General features: G+C 46.5%; 2 long non-coding RNA genes across 2 annotated transcripts; both read left to right on the top strand.

Moving 5' to 3' along the window:
• Positions 1-2,894: 2,894 nt before the first annotated feature.
• On the top strand, positions 2,895-9,190 carry LOC120405995. The gene is made up of 3 exons (XR_005599033.1): positions 2,895-3,121; positions 3,841-3,983; positions 9,173-9,190. It is a non-coding gene; the product is annotated as an uncharacterized LOC120405995 (long non-coding RNA).
• A 33-nt stretch (positions 9,191-9,223) lies between these two features.
• Positions 9,224-10,912, top strand: LOC120405996. Its single transcript, XR_005599034.1, has 3 exons — positions 9,224-9,291; positions 10,181-10,343; positions 10,888-10,912. It is a non-coding gene; the product is annotated as an uncharacterized LOC120405996 (long non-coding RNA).
• Positions 10,913-23,749: the final 12,837 nt, after the last annotated feature.

Below are 23,749 nucleotides of genomic sequence, written 5' to 3'. Positions count from 1 at the left end.
ATGGGTGTAAAGCTGTGGCCTCCTTTTTAGGGTCTACTATTGCCCAAGATCTAAGTCAAGCTGAGGCAGTGTTTGTGTGATGTGCTAATTTCTGAGCTCCTTGACGCCTGCACAGTGTTTGTCATGGCTTTGCCACACATAATGTTGTTCTGTTATTGATCTTAATTTGTTCTGTGGCATGTAATAGTTTATGGTGTTACTTGTCACATGCATGAACACTCTTCCTATCACTGGTCCATCTGTAGTGGACCTATATGTGGATGCCTTGCCCTGATGTTAACAGCTGCAATGAACAAGCGTTATTACAATTACCCATGCTCCTACACAGTGCTGCATTCTTGAAAGGCCGAAGTTTATGGAGCCAGGTGCAGATAGTGAGGGGGTGCATAACACCAGCACAGAGACAGGCAAATTCTCTGTGCTGACCATGCCCTTAGCTTCTTACAGAGTGGCCTCCTGTTTATGTACTAAAAATGGAGTAGGCCTCGATTGTGTGCCACTGTATACCTTCCATCTTGTACAAGTCCCCAGTTTACACAATGGTATGGAACAGGGGCTTAGTCACATCAGACCCTGAATCAGAGAAAGTTCTCTAAATATGTAGCATTCTATTAGTTACATGCTGGTACCTGGTTCAAAGGGATTTTTGCTTGCTTTATTATCCTCTTGTCTGTTTGTTGTGCTGTTGATATGTCTTAATTAATGACAGTTAAGGACCATCTTGTTCTATGTCTGTACAGGTCCTAGCGCAATGGGATCCTGGTCTGTGACTGGGATTATGAGGCAGTGCTGCAATACAAATAATCACATGCTGATCTACAGAAATACTTTTTTTTACCATAGCCATTCCCTCTGGCTTAAGAGATTAGTCACTGAAAATGGAAGTATGTGAACTTGACATCTGCAGTTTAACTCAGTCCCTTCATCTCCTGCAGTGAGTGTGCTTTCTGCTCAATACACACTCAATGGGTCCACATAATAGGGTTATGAAGATGGGTCTATGGGAGGGTTTGACTTCCTCTACCATGGGCTGCTATTGCAGGAAGGAGGTTTGCTTGGAAGAGATGAGGTCCATCTGACCAAGAAGGAGAAGAACATCTTCATGTGCCGACTCACCAACCTTATGAGAAGAGCTTAAAACTAAGTTCAGAGGGGGCGGGTGAAAAAAGCCACCAGGTAAAAAAGGTGACCTTAATAGAGGACTAGATGTTTGGGGAAAAGCAGATGTGGAAAATTGTAGTAGAATTATAGGAGTAACAAAAGGGAAATCCATGGTGGGTATCTGCTTAACATCTTAGATGTCTATACACAAATGGAAGGAGTAATAATAATGAGGAATAAACAGTAAAATCTGGGAGTTTTAGTACATATGTCATAACTGAGCTTAACTGGCATCGCAGATACTTGATAGGCTAAATCTCATAACTGGAATATTGATATAGAGGGCTATAGCTTGGTCAGGAAGGACAGGCAGGAAAAAAAAACAGAGGACATATTGCATTGTACAGTTGTTCTGAGGTCCAGAAGGAGGTGAGAAGCAGACCAGTTGAAAGTCTCTGAGTAAAGAAAAAGAAGGAAAAAACAGGGGTGATGTCCTGGTAGGGGTCTATTACAGACCACCCAATCAGGAAGAGGAGGGAGATGAGGCATTTCTAGAACAAAAACCAGAAATATTCAAAAATCAAATCCTGATGATAATAATGGGGGATTTTACCTACCTAGACAGCTGTTAAAAAAGAAATATGGCAAAACACAAAATTATCCAGTAAATTCCTGGAATGTACTGGGGACAAAGCTTTGTTTCAGAAAATGAAGGTAGTAACCTGAAGGACAACCATTTTAGACTTGATTTTGACCAACAGGGAGGAGCTGGTTGTGAATGTGAAGGTGGAAGGTGATTTGGGTGAAAGTGATCATGAATGATAGATTTCATGATTCTAAGGAAAGGAAGGAGTGAGAATGACAGAAGGAGGACTACAAAAAGCACATTTCAATATACTCAGAGAATTGGTAGGTAGCCACCCATAAGGAAAATATCTAAGGCATAAAGGAGTTCAGGAAGTTTCTCATGGAGACAATATTAAAGGCACAACTGCCAATACAAAGGAAAGATAGGAAGAATAGTAAGTTTTTTAATGACCTGAAAATCAAAAGAAATCCTACAAAATGTGAAACATGGACGAATTACTAAGGAGAAGTACAAAAGAATAGCATATACGTGTAAGGATAAAATCAGAAAGGATAAGGCACAAAATCGGTTATACATAGCAAGGGACAAATGTAATTGGAATTCTTTTTCCATATGGTTTACTGCAAAGAGTGTCATCACTTTGAATGCTTTAAAGGCAACATAACTTCCAAAATCAAGAGTTGGCTCTATATGGCCCTACATATGACACCACACTGTATCAAACACAATAAAAATTAATGTAGTTGATTTGTCTGGCAGGACAAGGAAATTAAGTATACATTTCAATTCATTGTAAAATAATATAAAATCAATATTTGTAATACAGTTCAATAAGGTTTCATCAGGCTTTTTGATCAACCAAATTAAAAGCAGAGGAAACCAACCAACCACACTCAAGGGTCACTGTGCATTCTCCAAGGCAGTTTCTTCTCTTTCTTTGTTTGATGCTTTTATTTATATAAATTCAACCAGGAGCAGATTTTCAGGTAAAACCAATACTGGAAAGTGTGGTAAACTGAGAGAGGACTAAACCAAAATTCAAAGTGATGTTGAGAGAATGAGAAATTCTACACTGGAGCAAATGTAGCCTCCTATTGAACTGCTTACATGTATGGGCCCAGATATTGAAATGTATTTAGGTTCCTAAAAGCTACTGATTTCAGTGTGAGTTAGGAGCCTAAATACCTTTGAGGATCTTGTCCATGTAATTACAGCACATACCTGGTCAGCAGCTGATTGTGTGGTATGCTACAGTCACATCGATGTCATAATAGTGCTTGCATAATCTGAACTGGCTATCCTGGCCATGACAGACTGAGAGGCCAGCTGCCTACCAGGACAGGAGCTCTTTGGAGAAAGGACTGGAGGAAGTGGTGAAAAAAGACTAAAACATGAATAATCTTGTGAGTGAACAGGAGGTAACTGAGAGAGGTAAGGGTAGGCATTGTATTTTCTAGATCCAGTCTATTCACACACACATTCAGAAAGCCTAGGCATACAGATAGATTAGTTGTAATGTTCTCCATTTGTATGACCAGAACCTCAGCTGCTGTAAACCAGTGTTGCTCTGTTGTCTTCCTTGTAGCTGTGTTGATTTACACCAGTTGAGGACTTGGCCTACAGCCTCTGGACCTGGAAACTTTCCTGAGAATCTGAGTTTCTATTGAATGTTATGGGGGAGGTCTGACTAAGCAAAACTCTTAAAGCATGTGCTTAACTTTAGGTCTCTTTGTTGGCTTAGAGTTAAGCATGTGATTAGGATGCTGAATCAGGGTGTAGGTGCCTTAATATGGATTTAGGTGCTTAAGTTTAGGCACCCAGTTTTGAAAATTTGGGCCATAAATTATTATTCTGTATGCTATCAAACCTCATCAATTGATAGTAAAGAGGGAAAGGAAGATTATTTTACATGGCGATCTACTTGAAAGGAACAAATTTTCTTCATTATGATTTCCTCCCAAACACACTGGGTCCTTCAGCACACAAACCTGGTCATCAGGAGGAAGGAAGAGAATTTACATGATTCCCAGGTCGTCTTCTCCTCACAGTGTTTGGGCACCTGCAGAATCTTTACTGGATAGTGAATTAAAGAGGCCAGCACCAATTCTACTATCAGTGGTAACCAGCCAAATCCTTTTATTAAATTTCAGGTGTTTATAATGAGGTTGTTTCCCTCCTGGCACACATGAATGACCAAGATAAGGACAGAATTGCCCTCAGGATTGCCTCTATAGCTAAGACCAAGCTGGCTACTGTTGTGAGAGTTCTGCTGGAGAAATTGCAACAGGATAAGGTAGGGCAGTTTCATGAAATTAAATCTGCTTTCCATGTGTCCACACCAAATTCTGCCTCACTTCCTGGGGGAATGCATGGGGGTAATTCAGTATAGAACTTGGCCTGGTGCACCAGCAGCATAATCTGTATTCACCCTTCTATCCTCCATCATGCAAAATGCTGTTATTACAGATCAGGCTGATATAATGCTCTATAAAAAGAGCATTGTCCGTTTTCACACAGTGGAGTACATGGGTTGTATATAGTAAAAGTACACTATAGGACCTGCAGTAATCTCTTCCAATAATACTTTGCCCTTCTTTAGCATCTTCATCCAAAAATCTCAAAGCACTTACCTAACACTAGTGAATTAAGACTCACAGCACCCTTGTGAGAATGGTAAGCATGATCCCCATTTACAGATGATTTGTGTCACAGGGAATTCAGTTACTTGCTCAACACCACTTAGCAAGTTAGTAAAAGAATGTGAATAAAACCCAAGTGAACTGACTCCCTGCTCTTATTCCTAACCAACACTCATGTCATCATAAGAAAGATTATTGAGATTATAGCACTGAAGGGACCTTATCTATATATTTTCCAGGGGGGGGGGCGGATTCTGCAACAAAAAAATAAAAATGCGCACAGTATTTTAACATTTCTGCAAATATACAATATAATTGCACCAGTTCAAATTATTTATTTCAAAATCCCTGTCAGCAAGTATGTCTGTATCAATAGACAACAAAAAGGATTGAGGAAATCTTTTTTGACAAATAGATTCCTTACTATGCATATTAATACAGAACTCTGAGTAACAATTCACTTCAACTCACTACAGAGCCATATTTCTTGCACCCCTCATGGCTTGGTGGAGTCAGGGGTAATGGAGGAGCTGAGCTGGGAATGGGTGTGAACTTGGAGGTTGCTGGGTATGGATGGGAAAGGTATGGAACAGTTTTTTTGGGAGGGGCGGGGAGGAATTGTTAGGGAGCTCTCCCCATGCAGACCCTGGCTGACTCCTAACCTCTCCCATTCAGTAAGGCATCTGCCCCTGCCTCCATGTGTTCCTGCACCCCCACTCAGATACCCACTCCCCCCCATCCCAATGTGGCTCTATGCCCCACCCAACCATCCCCTGTCCCTGTGTAGCTCTGCACCTCCTCCCCCATCACTATGTGGTTCTGAACCTCCCTCCCCCCTGTAACACTGGGTCTCCACTCCCATTCAGCCCCTGCCCCAGTCTGTCCTCCCCCACTAGCCCTTATGAGCAGAACCGAACTGCTTGTCTTGGCCTCCTAGTACTTTAATTATTTGAATTACTTGATTAATGATGAATCTCTTTTGGTTTTAAAGAATAAAATTATTGCCTAATCCAGAGCTACTTGTATTATGTAGCGCTTATGTATTCATAAATTATCAGTGACAATTTTCAATTAAACAAATCCTCCTGACATTTAAAAATGAATGGAAGGAGCTTCTCTGAGTGGAGCTGTGTGTTCTGATTGCAGTTTGCAGAAGCCTCCTTTTCAAGCAGCACCAATGTAATGTTTAGCCAGTCGAGAGATCTGATTGGCTCTGAACATTCAATAGGGCTTTATGACCTTGGCATGCAGGTCACCTAGATATAGAGACTCCCAGGAGACAGAGATGGAAAAGATCTATTGGATCATCCAGTCCATGTCCCTGCGAATGCAGAACCATTCCAAATGGCCATTTCCCACTGGTTTGGCCAAACTAATTTTAAAAGCCCCTAATGACTGAACTTCCGCTATTTTCCTAGGAAGACTATGTCATAACCTTATAGACCCATCTCACAGGTGAGGCATTTTCCTGTTATTAAAGTCTAAATTGTATGTCTTTTTAGTTTAATCCCATTACTCCTACTTTTACCTAAATGCAGTGATGAGCTGCCAAAATATTAACAACCGGTTCCCTCCTCCTCACCTCATGAGGTCGTGCCCCAGAGTCATGCCCCATCGAACCCCCCATGTTCCTTGACACCCCCCTGGGACCTCTGACCCATCCCTGTCCTCTGACTGCCCCTTGCAGCCCCATCCAATCTCTCCTCTTATTCTTGATGGCCCCCTGGGACCCCTGCCCCTCCAACTACCCCTTCTCTCTGTCCCTGACTGCCCCTGCCACCTCATCCAACCCCTGCTCCATCCTGACGGCCCCGGGACCCTTGTCCCCATTCAATCCCCTGTTCTCTGCCCTCTGACCACCTGACCCCCACAACACACGAACACTGCCTCCCTGCTCCCTGCCCCCTTACCACACTGCCTGGGTCCGGGTCCGCTCGGCCGGGACCTCGACCAGGGCCGGCGGGCCCGACGCCCTGGGCCGGAGCCGCTCGGCCGGCACCGGGGCCCGAGCCGCTGGGCCCGACTCCCCGGGCCAGGCGGGCCGCTCGGCGGCACGGGGCGGGCTGCGGGGCCCGACTTGCCGGGCGGGCCGCTCGGCGGCACGGGGCCAGAGCCACGGGGCCCGACTTGCGGGCCAGAGCCGCTCAGCGGCACGGGGCCAGAGCCGGGGCCCGACTCCCCAGGCCGGGCGGGCCGCTCAGCCGGCGTTGGGCCCGACTCCCGGGCGGCGCCGCTCGGCCGGCGGGGCGGGCCGGGCGGCGCGGGCTGCTCGGCTGGGGCGGGCCGCGGGGCCCGACTCCCGGGCGGGCGGGCCGCTCGGCGGCACGGGGCGGGCGGGCCCGACTCCCGGGCGGGCGGGCCGCTCGGCGGCACGGGGCGGGCCGCGGGCCCGACTCCCGGGCGGGCGGGCCGCTCGGCGGCACGGGGCGGGCGCGGGCCCGGCTCCCGGGCGGGCGGGCGCGGGGCCGACTCCCGGGCGGGCGGGCCGCTCGGCGGCACGGGGCGGGCGCGAGGCCCGACTCCCGGGCGGGCGGGCCGGAACGCTCGGCGGCACGGGGCGGGCGCGGGGCCCGACTCCCGGGGCGGGCGGGCGCTCGGCGGCACGGGGCGGGCGCGGGGCCCGACTCCCGGGCGGGCGGGCGCTCGGCGGCACGGGGCGGGCCGCGGGCCCGACTCCCGGGCGGGCGGGCCGCTCGGCGGCACCGGGGCGGGCCGCGGGGCCCGACTCCCGGGCCGGGCCGGGCCGCTCGGCGGCACGGGGCGGGCAGCGGGGCCCGACTCCCGGGCGGGCCGCTCAGCTGGCGCCGGGGGGCCGCGGGGCTGGGGCTGCTCGGCCGGCGCCAGGGTCTGCTTGGCCAGTGCCGGGGGGCCAGGGCCGGGGCAGCCGGGGCCGCTCTGGCTGGAGCTGGGGAGGCCGGGGGCCCGACTCCCGGGCTGGGCGGGCTGCGGGTCCCCAGCTGGGCGGGTCCGAGCCGCTCAGCCGGGACCAGCCCCAGCCAGTGGTGCTTGGCTGGGGCGCTCGGCCAGGGCCAGGGGAGCGGACTGGGCCATGCACACACCGTCCCCCGCGCCCAGCTTACCTGCCTGCTGCATTTTCAGGCTTCCTGCGAACATTTGATTCGCGGGAAGCAGGAGGGAAGGAGGAGAAGGAGGGTGGAGCATTCAGGGAGAGGGTGAGGTGAGTTGGGGCGGGCGGGTGGACAGCTGCCCTAGCCTTTGTTAAATTTAAAAGCTTTTTAGAACCGTTTGTCCTGGAACAACCGGTTCTAAAAACTTCTAAATTACAACCAGTTCTCGGGAACTAGTGCGAACCAGCTGGAGCTCATCACTGCCTAAAAATTCCTCTTCCTCCTTGATGTTCACACACTACATATAGTTGTATGGTATTATCATGTCCCCTCATAGTCCTCCTTGCCGCATCTGCCTTTGGCAGTTCTTTCAGTCTGTCTTCAGAAGTAGAGGTCTGCTCAGGCCCAGTTTTGAAGCCCAACCTGAACTGGCCCCAAGCCCCTCACCTCACCTTGAGAGGTAGAATCATTTTCCATCCTGGTCCCAACCCTTCCCCCCAAACCAGATATTGCCACTGCATCCTGCTCATGGAGCCGGCGCAGCGGCAACGATGTGCATCGATGGCTTCATCCTCTGACACTGCCCCCTGTTGTGCTGATCCCATGAGCTAAAGGAGGAGAGCCGACCTGACCTGAGCCCAAGAGCCAGTTGTTTTTTCATCCAACCTGACCCTGATGCCTGTAGTCAGGTCCCATAGGATTTGGGTCAGGTTGCAGGGCTCTATTCAGAAGTCAGTTCTGCCACCCCCCTGCATTCTTTTTGCTCTCCCATGAATTACTTCCAGTTTGTTGCTCTCTCTGGGAATGTGGTGCTAGAAAATGCAATAATCCAGATGCAGTCACACCTTAGATGAACAGAGAGGAACTGTCATCTTCCTGCTTTGTGCCATGATCCCTGTGTGGAAAAGACCCAACCCACATGGCTCTTTGTGGTAGCCGTCACCCCTTGCATATACACGTTGACTTGGTTTTTCACTGTCACCCCCAGGGCACTTGTTGCTTCCCACTTTTCTCCCTCCCATTATGTCAGTTACATCCTTTCCAGATGTGCTAGTTTGCAGTTTTCTGAAAGGAATCTTGTTCTCTGCTCAGGTTTTTAATTTCTCTGTGTCCCTCTTTATTTTTTTTCTGTCCCAGCTGATACTAAACTCCCCCATATTTAGTATCATCTGTGAATTTCTACACTGATGGGCCTCATAAAAGACACCTTTGAGTGTGCGACTGTCAATGTAGATCTAACTGCTGAGCTAATTTCCGCTAGGAGCTGTTGAGGACTTACTGCGGGAGTTGGGTATTTTGTAATTACACATTTACCAATTCTGTCTGGAGTGACTAGAGCAAGGGCAAGGGGCTCCTTTTTATTGTTTGTTTTCAATAAATGAAACTCGAGAAGGGGGCAGTGAAGGAGGCTTCTTCTGGCTTTTTTCTCTGCAGGAAGATTAAAATATGTCAATTGTTCGGCTGCTTCTGAAGTGCTGCTAATATGGTGATTATGGAGGGCATGGCATGTTTTACACCAATTAAGTCAATGGAGTAGTTGTGTGAGCATGCTGGCTGAGGAGTCAGTGTGGCCTAGGGGATAGGACTCTGGATAATGACTCAGGAGATATGGATTCTCTTCCTGGCCACAGACCTGCTCTGTTATGATAAGACTTGGGCTAATCATTTCATGTTTGGATTGGAAGCTCTTTAGGGCAGGGGCTTATTTGTCAAATTACTGTGTGGTCATCAAGAAAAACTTTTCAATTTTTTTCTCTTTTCTGGTTTGTCCCCAGCAAAACAGAGTAGCCATTACTATATCCTGGAGGGTGTTACAGCAGGACACCGGGGCCTAGAGATAAGGCTAGTGAAAAACATTGTAAGCCTAGCCTCAGACCAGATGAGAGAGACTCAGGTAAGTTAGTTCTCCTGAGCTACTAATCAAAGGATCCAAAGCTTTAACTAATTAAAACTATCTTTTTTGGGGGGGCGGGGCAGAGTAAACTATATACTGAAATGAAAATGTATTCTTCTGTTAGAGGCCCACACCTTCCTCCAGACCAAAGCCCAGGTCCTAGACAGCACTTGTGCACATGCATAAGATGGGAAAACTCACATGTGAAAGTTACACATGTGCTTAAGTGCTTTGCAGGATCAGGACCCGAGACACATGATCTCAGACACAGAGACAGGCCTGTGGTTTCTTAATGAGCACGTCTTTCCCAAAGTCTACTAGGGATTTCATTTTTGATACTGATGTTATGTGGGAGGCGCTCTGATACTATAGGGATAAGTGGCAGTATAAAGCTCTAAGACAGACAGAATCTGAGCTATCTCCAAAAGCAGCAGCATTGGATTTAGAATCTAGTTTGGCAGCAGGAAAACCCATGGAAAAATCTCTCTCTTGTTCCAAAGGAAGTCAGCCTCCTTTTGGGGGACAGTTTATTCCAGGAAAGCTCTCTGAATATCTTGAAGCTGTCTGTGTCTCACTACCTCCTCAGGGAAGGGCAGGGCAAAATATCACGTGACTAAGGTGACCAGTCATCCACCCACAAGGAGCTAATAATGAATAGTCTAACTAAGCAGCTTGCAAGCAACTCGAAGGCTGAAAATTGTTTAGCCAAACGACTCAATGAATATTTATGACTAATGACTGTATCCGCAGAAAGTTGGGTGAGTTCATTCGGAACTTATGCACAGAAATAAGATCTTGACTCATATAAACAACTCTGGCTAGTGCAACCGGCTTCAGTTACTTCAGTCTTTCTCTTTTTTTGTTTTGTTTTGTTTTGTTTTTTTTGTAGGAAGCAACAAATGAGGTAAAAGTGGCAGCTAGCAACACGTTAGTGACTCTGGCAAGCTGCTATTTTGATCATGTCATGTATGAGCTGCACTGTCACCTGAAACCACCGAAGCTGCCTGAAGAGTTTATTTTAGTTACGCTGGGCAACCTGTCATCAGCCTATGGTATGGTAACTTCCATCTTTTGTTTCAAAGTTATCGTCTTTCATTTAAGGACAGGGGATTACTCTCTCTACCTATAAATGTTGCAGCTAAACAGAGCTCTGCTTGAGTGTGTGCGTGCGTGTGTGGAGAGACAAAGGATTCACTGCTCTTGCTAGTTCTGGCTTCCAGATCATGAGCTGTCAGACGGCAGTGGAAGCTCTAACTTCTGCCCCCAACTGAAGTTCCTTAAGGATGGGAATGAGTGGAAGATCAGGTCTAGTGGAGCTCTTCTCACCCCACTTCCCATCCGGCCCCAGTGCTCTCTCCTTATGCTGGGAGTGAGTTGAGCATTGGGCACAGCTGTGCACTGGTGCAGGATTCCTCTCTTCAGGGTGAATCCCCCACTGGCTTTCAATGGCTCCTTTAAAGCCAGTCTGCTCTGCTTACATGGCGCAAAATGACCCAGGAGCCCATAGTATCCTGCCCCTCAGTGTTTCTAAGTGTGTTCTAAGAGGCGGAGAGCAGCCGATTATCTATCTTCCTTCTCTTCTGCCTTTCTCTGCAGCACGTAAGTGTATCCCTTTTGTGAGTGACCCTGAACACCATGTTCTCCATGCTGGAGTTCGTCAGGACGGCAGGCTGAGACAAGCATTTTGCGGTGGTAAGTGCCAGCACTTACTGCAGGTGCCCCAAATGGATATTTAGGGGTCTTGGTACAGATTGGAGTGACTGACCAAGTTTGCAAACATGCCTGAACTGTGCTCCCTGCCTGGATTGCACCAGGTGGTGCGTTCCTTGGCTCCCGCAGCACTCAGTGAAGTTGGGAGTGCTCCTCACTTTGCAGGAGGCACTGAGCATTTGTAAGTTCAAGCCCTTTATGACTCATGGATATAATTTAAAATAAACAGACACAAAGGCTGAAGCTGCCCATCTGCCGGCAGTCTCCTGGGGGAGGAGGTGAAGGAACAGATTTCAATACTGTACATTTAAAAATCCCATTTCCCACTCCTTCACCCATTCTCTCCTCTTAGTTTCTTTATCATCATCTCCTTTCACCCTCTTTCTCTGTCTTCTCTTCCTCTCCACTTCTCTCTTCCTTTGCTTTTCAGGTGATGCTCAGTAAGGGGTTAATCCTGTGCCTTTGAGGTAAATGGGAATTTTGCCATCGACTTCATAGACAACAGGATTGGGCCCTAATTCTTCTTAGCAAGGACACTAGATACACCTACCTTTAGGGCAAAGTGCTCCCCACTACCTTCAAATCCCAGTAAAGCCAATGGCAGTTAGGGGCACTGAACATCTTTCAGACAAACTGTAACTCGAGATAAAATCATCCAGTGTTAGAGTTAAATAAACAATAACTGCAGAGGACACGAGTCGTTCAGAGGAGAGCTTGCTGAAATATTTTGATTTTTAATTATATTTTCCATAATTTTTTCCCCAAATTTGATGAAAAACAAATGTGAAAGATGTCAGTGACAAGTCTGATCAGGAAGTGTGCATCCAGTGTTTCTGAGTATCTAAAGAGGTGGCTGGATTTTTGATTTTTGAAAAATAGAAATGATTTTTAAACTTTGCAATTTTGAAAGAAAAATCACCATCAGTAAAGATTTGTAATTTAATTTAAACTGTTTTTCAAGCAGCTCTAATTAAGAGGTAACAAGGAAGGGAGAAAAATTGTCTTCAGATGCTGGTAATTGAAAAAAGATTGAGAGATCTGCAAATTAAAAAGCCTTTTGAGAAACAAGACACGGAATGGGGGGAAGAGAAATAGCTCAAAATTGATGTTGGATTTCAGCGTCTAGTCCTGAACAGAGCAGTAGCTGCCATGGAATTGTAGTAAACGTTTGGCCTGAGTGTCTTCATGGATAAAGCAACTTCTCCTCGTTACTAATGTGTCCTTTTCACATTGCCTGTCTTCTCTCCGTCCATGCAGTTCTGGAACAATGGTCAAGGGCAGTACGTCTCTTTTTGGCTAACTGGGAAAAGTGCTCATTCCCAAAGTGGGCCAATTGCGACTCTGCAATCATTTTCTTCCCGTCTACACTCATGTGACCAGCAACTGGCTGACCTGTGAGGAGCCGGAGGTGAGAATTGCTGGTTCTCTAAACCTTTAGCAGAAATTGTAACGTTAAATTCTGTGTCTGACACTCATTGTGATGATGGCATTTAGTGGTAGGTCCTTTTGGATGGAACAGAGTGTCATGTAAAACATCAAAAACCCAAACATTTATAATATCACCACATCATGGAAATTCTGTCAGTACACAGTGTACATGGATTCTAGTTTTATGCACCTAACGTGCAGATAAACATGGGATAGTGGCTTAAATTAATTCCTCCATTCAGCCCCAGTGGAGTTCCAGCAGGGATGAGTTGGCCTAGAACGCATACTAATCTGGGAATATTTTACCTGGTATAGTTGTGAGGTGCATTAGGATATAATCCTGAAACCAACCCTCGAGTCCCGGTTCTTTACCAGGAAATATTGAGATAGGCCCATTCCTACAGTGGAACAAGGGAAGTTGCAGGCATTGGAAGTAGAAAAGGTGTGCCCATTGGATGATACTGAATGAATTAGTAGGAACATAAATTCTGTGTCTCATCTATGCAGCTCAAGCAGGCTATCATCAAAGCCCTTGGTCCCATGATGAGCCTCCTGCTACACAAAGAGGAGTATCAAGATCAGATATTTGAACACCTCTCATGGCTCCTTGAGCAATATAAGGAGGACACTGATGTTTTTCACGTCACCAAGGTGAGGTACCACTCCTTAAGGTAACTGTCTATGTGTGTGCATGTATGAACTGCACAAGGAATTTGCTGCCAGTGGGGTTTCCTGGTTGAGACAGTGACTTGTTAGAAAATAAATATCCACACGAGTTCTGGGTTTATACACATGGTGAGCCAGGCAAGAAGATTTGTAGGTAAATGCCTCTTATGAAAAGCATCCTCTGTTTCCTGGGGAGGATGATAAGGAGATAAAAAACAAAACACCTGCCCCCCTCCCCAACAAGATCCTCCCTCATGATTTCCCAGTACATCCTGTCAACTCTGCGTCTCTCTTTTAGTTCATAAGCTCCTCAGAGCATGGTCTGCCATATGTTGTCTCTGGTCAGTACCAAGCCAATGGTCAATGGCTGAAAATTAATACTAAGGAGGCTTGAGGGTGATTGCTTTGGATTATGTAACTAGATGGATCTAAAAGCATTGCCTGTCTATTTCACCTCCCGTTCTATGCAGTGCTGTTGTAGCCATGTTGGTCCCAACAGCGCCAAGGTGGGTGAGATAATCTAATTAAAGATATTGTCTCACTCCCCTTCTCTCTCTATTTCATCTACCCTGAGTACCACATGAGCAAGAATTAAGGGGCCATATTCTGTCTTCAGTGCGGCTACACTGTTGTAAATGAACTCACGAGACAGCTATAACTTCTTGGTAGTGATATTTACTCACCATCTCTGTTGGTTGAAGCTTTCTGGTACAGTATGTGGTCACTTTTGGGGTTGAAATACCCATGATTTGGAGGGAACCAACGCATGATGGACTTGTTCGATAGCATCAGAGCACTACAGAACTGCTTCAATATAGTAAAATCTGTAGATGGCATCAGAGACATTCTGGAAGCTTGAAGCAGCAAAGGAGAAAAGTGTTTAGATGCAGGAAGGAATTCGATTGTCACCTTTTTTATCAATAACCTGGCAGAGGACATAAAAACATCTCTGATAAAGTTGGGAGATGAGATAAAAATTGGGAAGTGGTAAAAAATGGAAAGGACAGATTCACAGAGATCTAGATCACTTGGTAAACTGGGTGCAAACAAAGGTGCATTTAAATATGGCTGAATGTAAATGTGAGCATCTAGGCACAAAGAATTTAGACCATACATACATGATGGGGGATGCTGTCCTGGGAAGCAGTGACTCTGAAAAAGATTGTTCATCATGATCACCACAATCAGCTGAACATGAGCTCATGCTGTGGCCAAAAAAGCTGAAAAGCATAAAAAGGGGAATCTCTAGGAAGAGTACAGTGGTTATTTTACCTCTAAATCTGGCACTTGTGTGACTACTGTTGGAATACGGTGTCCAGTTCTAGTGCCCACAACTCAAAAAGGGTGTTGATAAATTGGAGAGGAGATTGAGAGAAGAGCCACAGTGATTAAAGTTAGAAAACATGCCTTACAGTGGTAGAATCAAGGAACTCAATCTATTTAGTTTAACAAACAGAAAGTAAAAGTGCGTGATTGGGTTTAGCTACCCAACATTGGTTCAACACGGGATAATCATACTTTATGGGTTAAGGAGGCCATGGCCCCTCATCTCTGCTGGGCATGCTTCAGCTGGAACCAGGATATTAAAGAGAGCCACTCAGCTCAGTCTGGGATGGCTGCCGAAGAAACAGAGGTGCATTCAGGAGAAATGCCAGGGTTTTGGCACCCTAGGCGCAGGGCGGCTCTACCCATTTTGCCACGGTCCCGCGGCTCCGGTGGACCTCCGCAGGCGTTCCTGCGGAGGGTCCGTCCACGGCTCCAGTGGACCTGCCGCGGGCGTGCCTGCGGATGCTCCACGAGCCGCTGGACCAGCGGACCCTCCACAGGCACATCTGCAGGAGGTCCACGGAACCACCTGCCGCCCTCCAGGCAAAATGTCGCCCCAAATCCTGGCGCCCTAGGCGACTGCCTGGCTCGCCTAAATGGGCGCTGGCCCTGGGTGCATTGGAGGCTCCTGCAGAGACTGCCAGTGCTCCAGGATTCAGAGTCAGCCAGACTGTGGCTGCAACCGACCCCAGCCGCCCAATGCCAGAGATGGAGGAGAGACCACAGAATTCCTGAGTGGAAAGTATCCTAGGTAGACTAAGCATTGATCCAGTTGAGGCACTGGGCTTTGACTTGGCGTGTTTTGGAAGGATCCCGCTGATTTGGTGGCAGATACCCTGCGGCAAGACAGGGCCCTGGGCTGGGACCTGTGGAATACGTAGGACCCAGTGGAGAAGGGCTGGCCACTAGGCAACACTTCCCTGCTGCAAAGGTGGTTCTAATGACTCTGGCCACTAGGCCGCATTGCTCTGCTGCCAAGGGTGGTTCCATTGACTTTGGCCACTAGGCCGCACTGCTATACCTAGAAGGGGAGCCCTACAGACTCAGGCTGTTTGGCCGTGGACCCTCACTGAAGGGCTGCTGCGCTGATCCCAACCATTAGGCTATGCTGCCGTAGGAGTCAGGACTGCTGCGGTGGCTAAGGAGACTAGGCCAGCTGGGCGCCCGAGATCTACTTCATTTCCTCCACAACCTGGTACCACCCTGGGGGTGGACCTATCCTGTGACAGGTGACTTCATGACAGTCTATAATATCTTACATGAGGACTCATGTTTTATAACAGGCTCTTCAGTCTAGCAGAGAAAGGGTAACTTAATCCAGTGGCTAGAAACTGAAGCAAGACACATTCAGACTGGAAATGTGGTGTCCATTTTTAATGGTGAGATAATTAACCATTACAACCATTTACCAAGGGCTGAGGCAGATTCTCCCTCACTGACAGTTTTAAATCAAGATTGGGATGTTTTTCTAAAAGCTCTGCTCTGGGAATTATTCTGGGCAAGGTCTGTGGCCTGTGTTATACCGGAGGTCAGACTAGATGATGGCAATAATCCATTTCGGCCTTGGAATCCATGAATCCCCTGAATCTGCTTCAGTCACTACATATTGCTCCTGTGTGTGCCACCATCTGACTTTCACCCTCTGTTGCAGAGTCTGAGCCAGCTCTTGGAGGTCTCTGGTGAATATAAGATCCCTCTCCCTGACGGGAAGTTTCAAGCCATCTGCAGTGCTCTGCATAACCAGGTGAGGGTGGTTTTGCTTGGATCCCTTGAGCTTAGGCACAGCAGATCTGAAGCATATTAACAATCCAAATCTATGAAATGATAGTGCAGAGCCTGGGGACTGCCTCATGCCTTACTGATTTCTGCAGGCTCAAGAGTAAGCAGGTAGTGGTCTCACTTTCTTGGCTAATATCCAGCTCAGTTTGTAAAGCAATTTTACCATAAGCCGATTATCAGGGGGAGTCAGAGTTGTACAGTAAACACTGTGGCTGTGTCTTGATTCGATGAGCTCTGCCGTTCAAAACACTTTAGCTTCTCTCATCTAATGTATTGGACATTGTGTTTGATTCTTGCTGTGCGTTCAGTACCATCCACCTGGGGTTCAGACCTCTAGTTGGACAAGTAGGAAGTGGAAGCTTAGAAATTAATTGAACATTTTCTTTTCAATTGCTTCTGATTAGTTTTCTTTGACCATTTCCCTTCTTCCCACAGATCTGTTCTCAAGCTAGGCCGCTCAGCATGGAAAATCACACAGAGCTGGTCCATTGTGTAGTTCAACTAGGTAAGGGAAGAAACTCTGAGTTACACAGTAGTTTCCTTGTAACTTCCTTACCTTTGTAAGGTATGGTAACAATAAGAGTTCTGTCATCAGCGAGGCGTGATTTCTTCCCTTGCAGCCCGTTCTTCTCCAGAGGATCTGATAGCCTTTCTGCACTCACAGCTGAAGATTAAGAATGAGGCTGTTTGTGTGACCTCTTTGAAGCTGCTCAGAGCTATTGTTGATGCTGACTGTAAGTAACACAGGAGCAACTGTGCCAGCTGCCCTCTTGGCCGACATGCTGAGGTTGAGTTGGGGACGTCAGGGCAGGGCCGGCTTTAGGAAGTGTGGGGCCTGATTTGTGGGGCTTGTACTCACCGGGCGGTGCCCTGAGACTTCGGCTGCACTTGGCGGCGGGTCCTTCACTCGCTCTGAGTCTTGGTGGAACTTCAGCAGCGGGTCCTTCACGTGCTGCCGAAGACCCGGGCAAGTGAAGGACCCGCATCTGTAGTGCTGCCTTAGACCCATAGCGCGGCCGGGTGAGTAAAAATTTAAAAGGTCACTGTGCGCGGGGTCCTGTTATGTGCAGGGCCCTGTCAGGCTGAGGCCCAATTCAGGAGAATCAGAGGAATCGGCCTAAAGCCAGCCCTGATCCAGAGCTAAAAGCATGAGCTACTATAGATTGAGCTAAAGAACCAAGGCTTTGTAGGCCCGGCAGGGCTGTAACAGACTCATCACCTCTGCAAATGGGGCACAGAATCTCTATAACACACAGTCACCAGTGGTCTGGATATCCACTAAGGGGCAAAATGCTGCCTAAGTTACCCCATATGGCCACACAGAAATCAACAGGTTCAACTAAGTGCTGAATGTAGCCCAAGATATTTTTCAACTTCAGATACAGAAGTTGACTTGGGGCTAATGCACATTAACGATAATCAAAAATAAAATAATACCCCTGACTTGATAATCGTCAGTATTAGACACTGTAGACTAGATTCTGAGTTCTGTTATACTGTGTAAACACAGATTGACCTCAGTCTATCTAATTCTTTTATACTATTTCCATCATGGCAGCATGATGGCACTATTTATAGAACTGGAATTACTTTAGATTTACACTAGTGTAACTCAGACCAGAGTCTGGTCCTATGTTTTCCCCATTGATTCTGTGTATGAGAGAAGCTTGGTATTATTCTTAAATAGGGCCTTTTGAAATCCGGGATTCATTCCAATGTGGAAAGTGAGTGTGTGGATCAAAGAAGTACTGTACACCTCTCCTTATCTTTCAGTGCCCGAGACAAGACCGAAAAAGTGTCTGATTGTGAAGGCAGTGAAATCCACTTTCAGTGATCAGAATGCTACGGTAAGATTGTGTGGAGCAGTGAAATATTTCAATTTTTTTTCAATGATATGGGATGAATGGACATCTGGGTGGAGCTTTCATTCAGATCCAGAGGAGAGACTGCAGACTAGAGAAGGCATGTCATTATCCTGACTGTGTTAAATGGATCCATGTTTATAAGCTAAGGAGATCAAATCAAAAGCATAAGGACTCTCATATCCTATCTCCTATTTCAGGCAGAAGGGATAACAATAACTCATGTGTGTCATCTCTACCCTTGCAGGTGAGGAAGGCAGTTCTTCATTTCATCCAGAGGCTGCTCAGCTTACAAAGTGTGGAGAACTGTGCAGCTTGGGATATGGTAGCACATGTTTTCACGGAGTTCAGTGTGTCCACCAGCAAACTGGTAAGGAGACTTCTTAACACTTAAGACTCGGTCCTACCATTCTTGCATGCTGACTGCTCCCCTTGCCTTCAGTGGGAGTTTTGACTCAAGGACAACTGGACTGAAGGATTAGAGCCAGAATCTGATCAGTTATATTGGTGTAAAGTCAAGGTAACTCCACTGACTTTAGTGGCGTCACTCTGGATTTATACTAGTGTAACAGATCAGACTCTCACACTGGGCATTTACATCTAACAGAGTCATCTAGGTTCCTCAACCCTCTGATGAGTCATTGAAAATTCTGAAAACACCATTTTTCAGTGAAATGTTCTTGTACAAGAAAGCACATCTCTTTGTTTTCAATAGACTCTCCAGAGAACATAATGGTGCCCAATTCTGTGGCTGTTGAAGCAAACATAAACTATCAGCAAAATACCGAGGTTATGCAGGTTGCATCCCAGACTGTCAAGAGCCTGGAAAAGCTTGCTGCATATTTCCCTCACTACATGCTCTAATCTACATGTACTAGTTTAAAAATGTCTTCAATCCGTATTTCTATCCATGGACACAGCCAGAGGCTCCAGAAACTTTGTGCTCCATGATTGGATCCATGATCTGTATTAACATAAACAGTTCAACTTTACAGTAAGTTGTTGAAGATCTTAGCTCTGCCTGGCCCCTTTTCTTCAAAGTTGGAGCTTGTGGCAATACTCTCCAAGGGTCTTTTTTTCACACACACGCGCGCACACACATCCATCTTAAGGAAGGCTGCTTGTTCTCCTCGGGCCAGTTTTGCTCTCCTTTACACTGAAATCAGTAGAGTCAGTCAATATTTAGTCCGGTGTAAGTAAGAGCAGAATTAGGCCAGTTGATAGAATCACACTCACTACACCCAGAATGACCAAGCTGGTTGGGGCATCGGAACAAACAGAGTGGATCCCCCTGGTTCTGCATATTGATTTCCACTGGGCAGAGTCTGAATGTTTTTCCTCAGAGATAAAAAGATGAAACAGTTTTTCAAATTTAAAGAAAATTAACCCTGTTGGGGAAACTCTTGTGTTCAGAGAATCATTCCCTTCACTTTAGGGTTTTCCTAAGCCTGGGATCTGACCCACCAGTTAAGAGTTTCCATTATTCTCTTCCCTTCAGATGTTTGTGCACTTCCAGTGCAATATAAAAGCAGGCATAGGTCAATGTTCATGATGGCTTTGTAAGAGAAGGACACTGATTCTCTAGCCAGTGTCTTGCTACTAGCTAATAAGTTCTATAGAGCTGTCTCACAGCAGGGTACAACACTTCTCACCCAGGCTATTCCGGAAGAAAACACGATCCAAACCCTGTGCACTGACATCCTGCAATGTCTGGACACCTCGGTCACTGGAATGACCCAAGTAAGTGACCTGTTGCTACTGCTTCTTGAAATAGGGACGTTCTTCCTTATCTTCCTTGTACCTCCCCACAAGGAAGCTTTTTGCCTGATCAGCATAATGGAGGAACAGCATGTCAGATTCATGTCAGGGATGTGACCCCTTCATCATGGAGTAAGTGGTTCACATTAGAGAAAGATGAAAGCAACTGAACTGGAAGGAATCATGTTGCAGAGATCTTCTCTTCATTCTTTCCACTGTCTGAGTGCAACTGCCCCTTAGGTCCCCCAGAAGCTACGCTACAAGCTACATGAGAGGGAGGGATTCCGACAGCAGGATATTGGAGGTGGGGGGATGGAAATAGCTGCGTACTGAACAGTCTCGCTCTTCTCTGCAGGTGTTATGGCCAAGGCTTCTCGAATATGTGGTGCCAGCTCAGTACACTGGTACTTTGAAGCCTCTCTGCAGATGCCTTAGGGAGCTGGCTGAGAAAAAGCAGCAGGAAGGAGAAGAAGCTGCTTGCCTTGACTACGGTGGACCAGGTTTATAACAGAAACTCTTTCATTTATGCTCTCCAGGCACACTACACAATGAACAGGTTCAGTCTGCTCCAGTTCTCTCATCTGCAATGAGAAGGCTAAAATGAGGGATGGTCTTGTGATTACAACATGGCCATGGGATGGAGCTAGGAAATGTGGGTTCTGTTCCCAGCTTGCCACCAAAATTCTGATGTGACCTTGGGGAAATCACCTGATCTTTCTCTCTCAGCTTCCCCACTTGTGAAATGAAGGAGTAATTAATGGCAACCTCATAGAGGTGCTGTGAGATGGAATTCATTCATGGCTGTAAAGCATTTTGAGAAGCTCAGACTGAAAGCACTATGGAAATGCAAATTATGATCAGCTGCATTCAACATTGGTGGGCACGTTGGAAATGGCTAGGTGAATAACATCAGCGGGACTCTCTGAAAGTCTGGCAGAATTCATGATATTCTCTTTCTTTCCCTAGTGAAACTCCCTACACCCCAGGGCTGCTGGCACGACTCCTGGTGAGTAGACCATGAGAATAGGTTTTCTGTGGAATGTGAAGTGGGACAGTTAACTATAAAAATGGGTTTTCTAGCTAGATGCTTGTAGACAGGCTGAGGAATGTGTATGATTTGGATCTCTCTGTCTCTGCCCTCTCCTGAGGCGCACTGTTCTGCATCCTCGTACTAGCTAGAATGCTTTCTTCTTCAGGAAGGCACTGCAGTAGAATCAACAACTCTGTTGTATGGTCTCCACAATGAGAGAGTCTGAACTATTCCCTCCTTCAGGACCACACTGGTATTGTGCTGACCAAACTTAGCCTGTTCTTTCTCTCTCTCTGACAGGTAGTAGCCTCGTCCTTATGCAGGAGAAGGACACGGATGTGCTGCCTTGCAGTTACTACAGGCCCTGCACCAAAATATCCATGTAGCAGTGGGTGAGATGTGGGAGTAAAGATCCCATCTCTGCTGCAGTACATTGAAGGTAAAGTGCTAGTTAGGAGGAGTGCGGTCCATGGAGCATAGAAGGAAGCCAGAAAATGCAGCCGTATCGACACGTGTTGTGCCATTCCTGTTGCAGTATGTGGGAACAGTGGGGAATTGAAATTGGGCTTCTAGGCCCTCACTTTTCCTTCATCTGGATAACTGAACCACTGGGCTAAATCTAGAGTTAAACCACTGAAGCCAATTCAATCCGGGCAGAATCAGGCCAGGAAGGTTTCAGCTGAATGGAAATTTTACAGCAGTTCCCCCCACACCTTTGCTAGGTTAATGTTTGGGAAGGTGAATTACACGTGAAGTTGGAGGTTAGTGAAATATTTTGGGGTTCCATATATAGTCTGATTTTGCAAACTGAATGTTTCTGAAAATTAAACCCCATGTTTACTTTCAAGGGTGATTCAATTAAAAACCCAGAGTTTTTCTTTCTGTAAGGAAACCTGAGCCATAAAAGCTAGGTTGGCCAAGTGGGTGCCCATGTAGACTCTAGGTATTGTGGGCCTAATAATGTCTTTCAGCAATTTTACAGTGGTATGAATCTATTGACCTCCTCAGTCAGTGTAGCTGCATCTACACTATGGGGTTATGCCAGCAGAACTCCAATGACGTGGTTGTGCCAGTGTAGTCTCTGTGGAGTCTGACAGACCCTACGTGGAGCACAAACCCGATATGTTTCTGATGAAGGTCAGACCCCACAATGTTCAAGTGGGTTTGATAGTCAAAAAAAGATTTTAAAAATGAGCTGTATCTTCCCTAGTTGTTGCTGTACAGAGTCCCCAGTACTGCCTTGTGCCGACATTAAAGAAGGGTAGGTTAGAGCTGGACATTCAGAAATGGGGCCAGATTCTCAGCTGATGTAAATCAGTATAATTCCATTGACTTCAGTGAAGCTACACCGATTTACATCAAGTTAGGATCAAGTCCAGAATCTTTTATTATGCAGGAAAAGTTTGTATTCCCATTAAACCCAGTCTTCTGATGTGCTGAACAGTTTTCTGAGATGCTAAGTACCCTCAGCTCCCATTAAAGTCAAAAGGAATTGGGAGTGCTCAGCATCTCACTCCTGGTGGGTTGACTGACCCTGAATAAAAATGCCAGCAGGGTATATAACATGATACTTTCTGTTGGTCCAACAAAGAACGTTGGCGTAGGTCCCATTTAGCCTTGAAAGCCCAGGCATGTTACAGCTTGGCAGAGCAGGGGTTTTGAAGGACTGATTGCAAAGGAGATTCCTGGGACGACTCTTCTTGCTAACCTAGCTGATATTATTGTTTTGCCTCCTGCTTCATAGGAAACACAGAGAATTCCCTGGACCACGCGCGGTGGGAGCACATGCTGCTTCAGGTACAAGATGGCTTTCAGCTGTATTGTCACAGCCCTCCCTCCCCCTCCAAATGTATCAGCTGGGAAAATATTAATGATAAACTATTCATTCTAAGCAGAGCTGGTCAAACCATTTCATTTGCAACTTTTGTTCAGTGAAAACTGGCCTTTTTTATTTTCATGGGAGACTTTCAAATTTTTTTTTTTTTTACACAAAACAAAACAAAACCCAACTGGAAAATGTTCAGGTTTTTTTTTAACTGAAGTTGATTTTTGGTTTTTTCATTTGTTTTCCTGTTTGTCTCTTTCCCCCGGCCCCTCCCCCCCCCCCCCGGCTTTTCAGTCACAAAGTGGAAGAGGGGAGGAAAGGCCTGGGGACGAGGATAAAGGGAAGGAAAGGGGAAAACAAAGAACTGAATAATGGTCATTTTTATTTTGAAAAGCACAATATTTTTGTTTCTTTCACTGTTCATGTGTGTGTTGAAAAATCAAGAAAACAAAAAACTCCCACTTGCTTTGTGAAATGGACTTACCATTGTTCAACCAGCGCTAGTTATAAATAACTCTGCGTTACCACTGGGAACAACACACAACATAACCAGAAAACCAGCATGCTCATGGTGCTAATGCACCACTGGGGGACGTCGAAAGGATTCTTTTTTTCTTTGCCACTCAAAGAAAATTTGCTGTGAGAACCCCCAAAGGAAAAGAGACAAGACAGGGTTTGGTGACTGTATCTCAGGGAGAAGCCTTTCTGCTCAGAAAGAGCTCTTTGCAGCCTCGTGTAAATCCAGACAAGGAACACTTTGATGGCGAGTGCTGAAAATGAAAGGAAGGGACCTAGTGACAAATACGCCCCAGAAGGTTTGCAGTTCCATTTGAGGTTGGATTACACTCTGGAGTTCCCCATTCCAGATCCAGCCTCCTTTGAAATTCTTTGGGCTAAAAACTCAACTAAGATTAGGTTTTCTTGTGAGGTTTCTGAGATTTCCTGGCTGCTGTTCAAAATTAGGGCCTGAAACAGCAAAGTGCTGAAAGTTACTAACCTCTGGCTGACTTCAATGGGAGATGAGGGTGTGACTCCTGGTCCTTTGGGTGTCCACTGAGTTAGGCTACAGGATTG

This window comes from Mauremys reevesii, linkage group 5, assembly GCF_016161935.1.
Source record: "Mauremys reevesii isolate NIE-2019 linkage group 5, ASM1616193v1, whole genome shotgun sequence".
Taxonomy (NCBI): Eukaryota; Metazoa; Chordata; order Testudines; family Geoemydidae; genus Mauremys; species Mauremys reevesii.
This window is presented reverse-complemented; position numbering and strand designations above follow the sequence as displayed.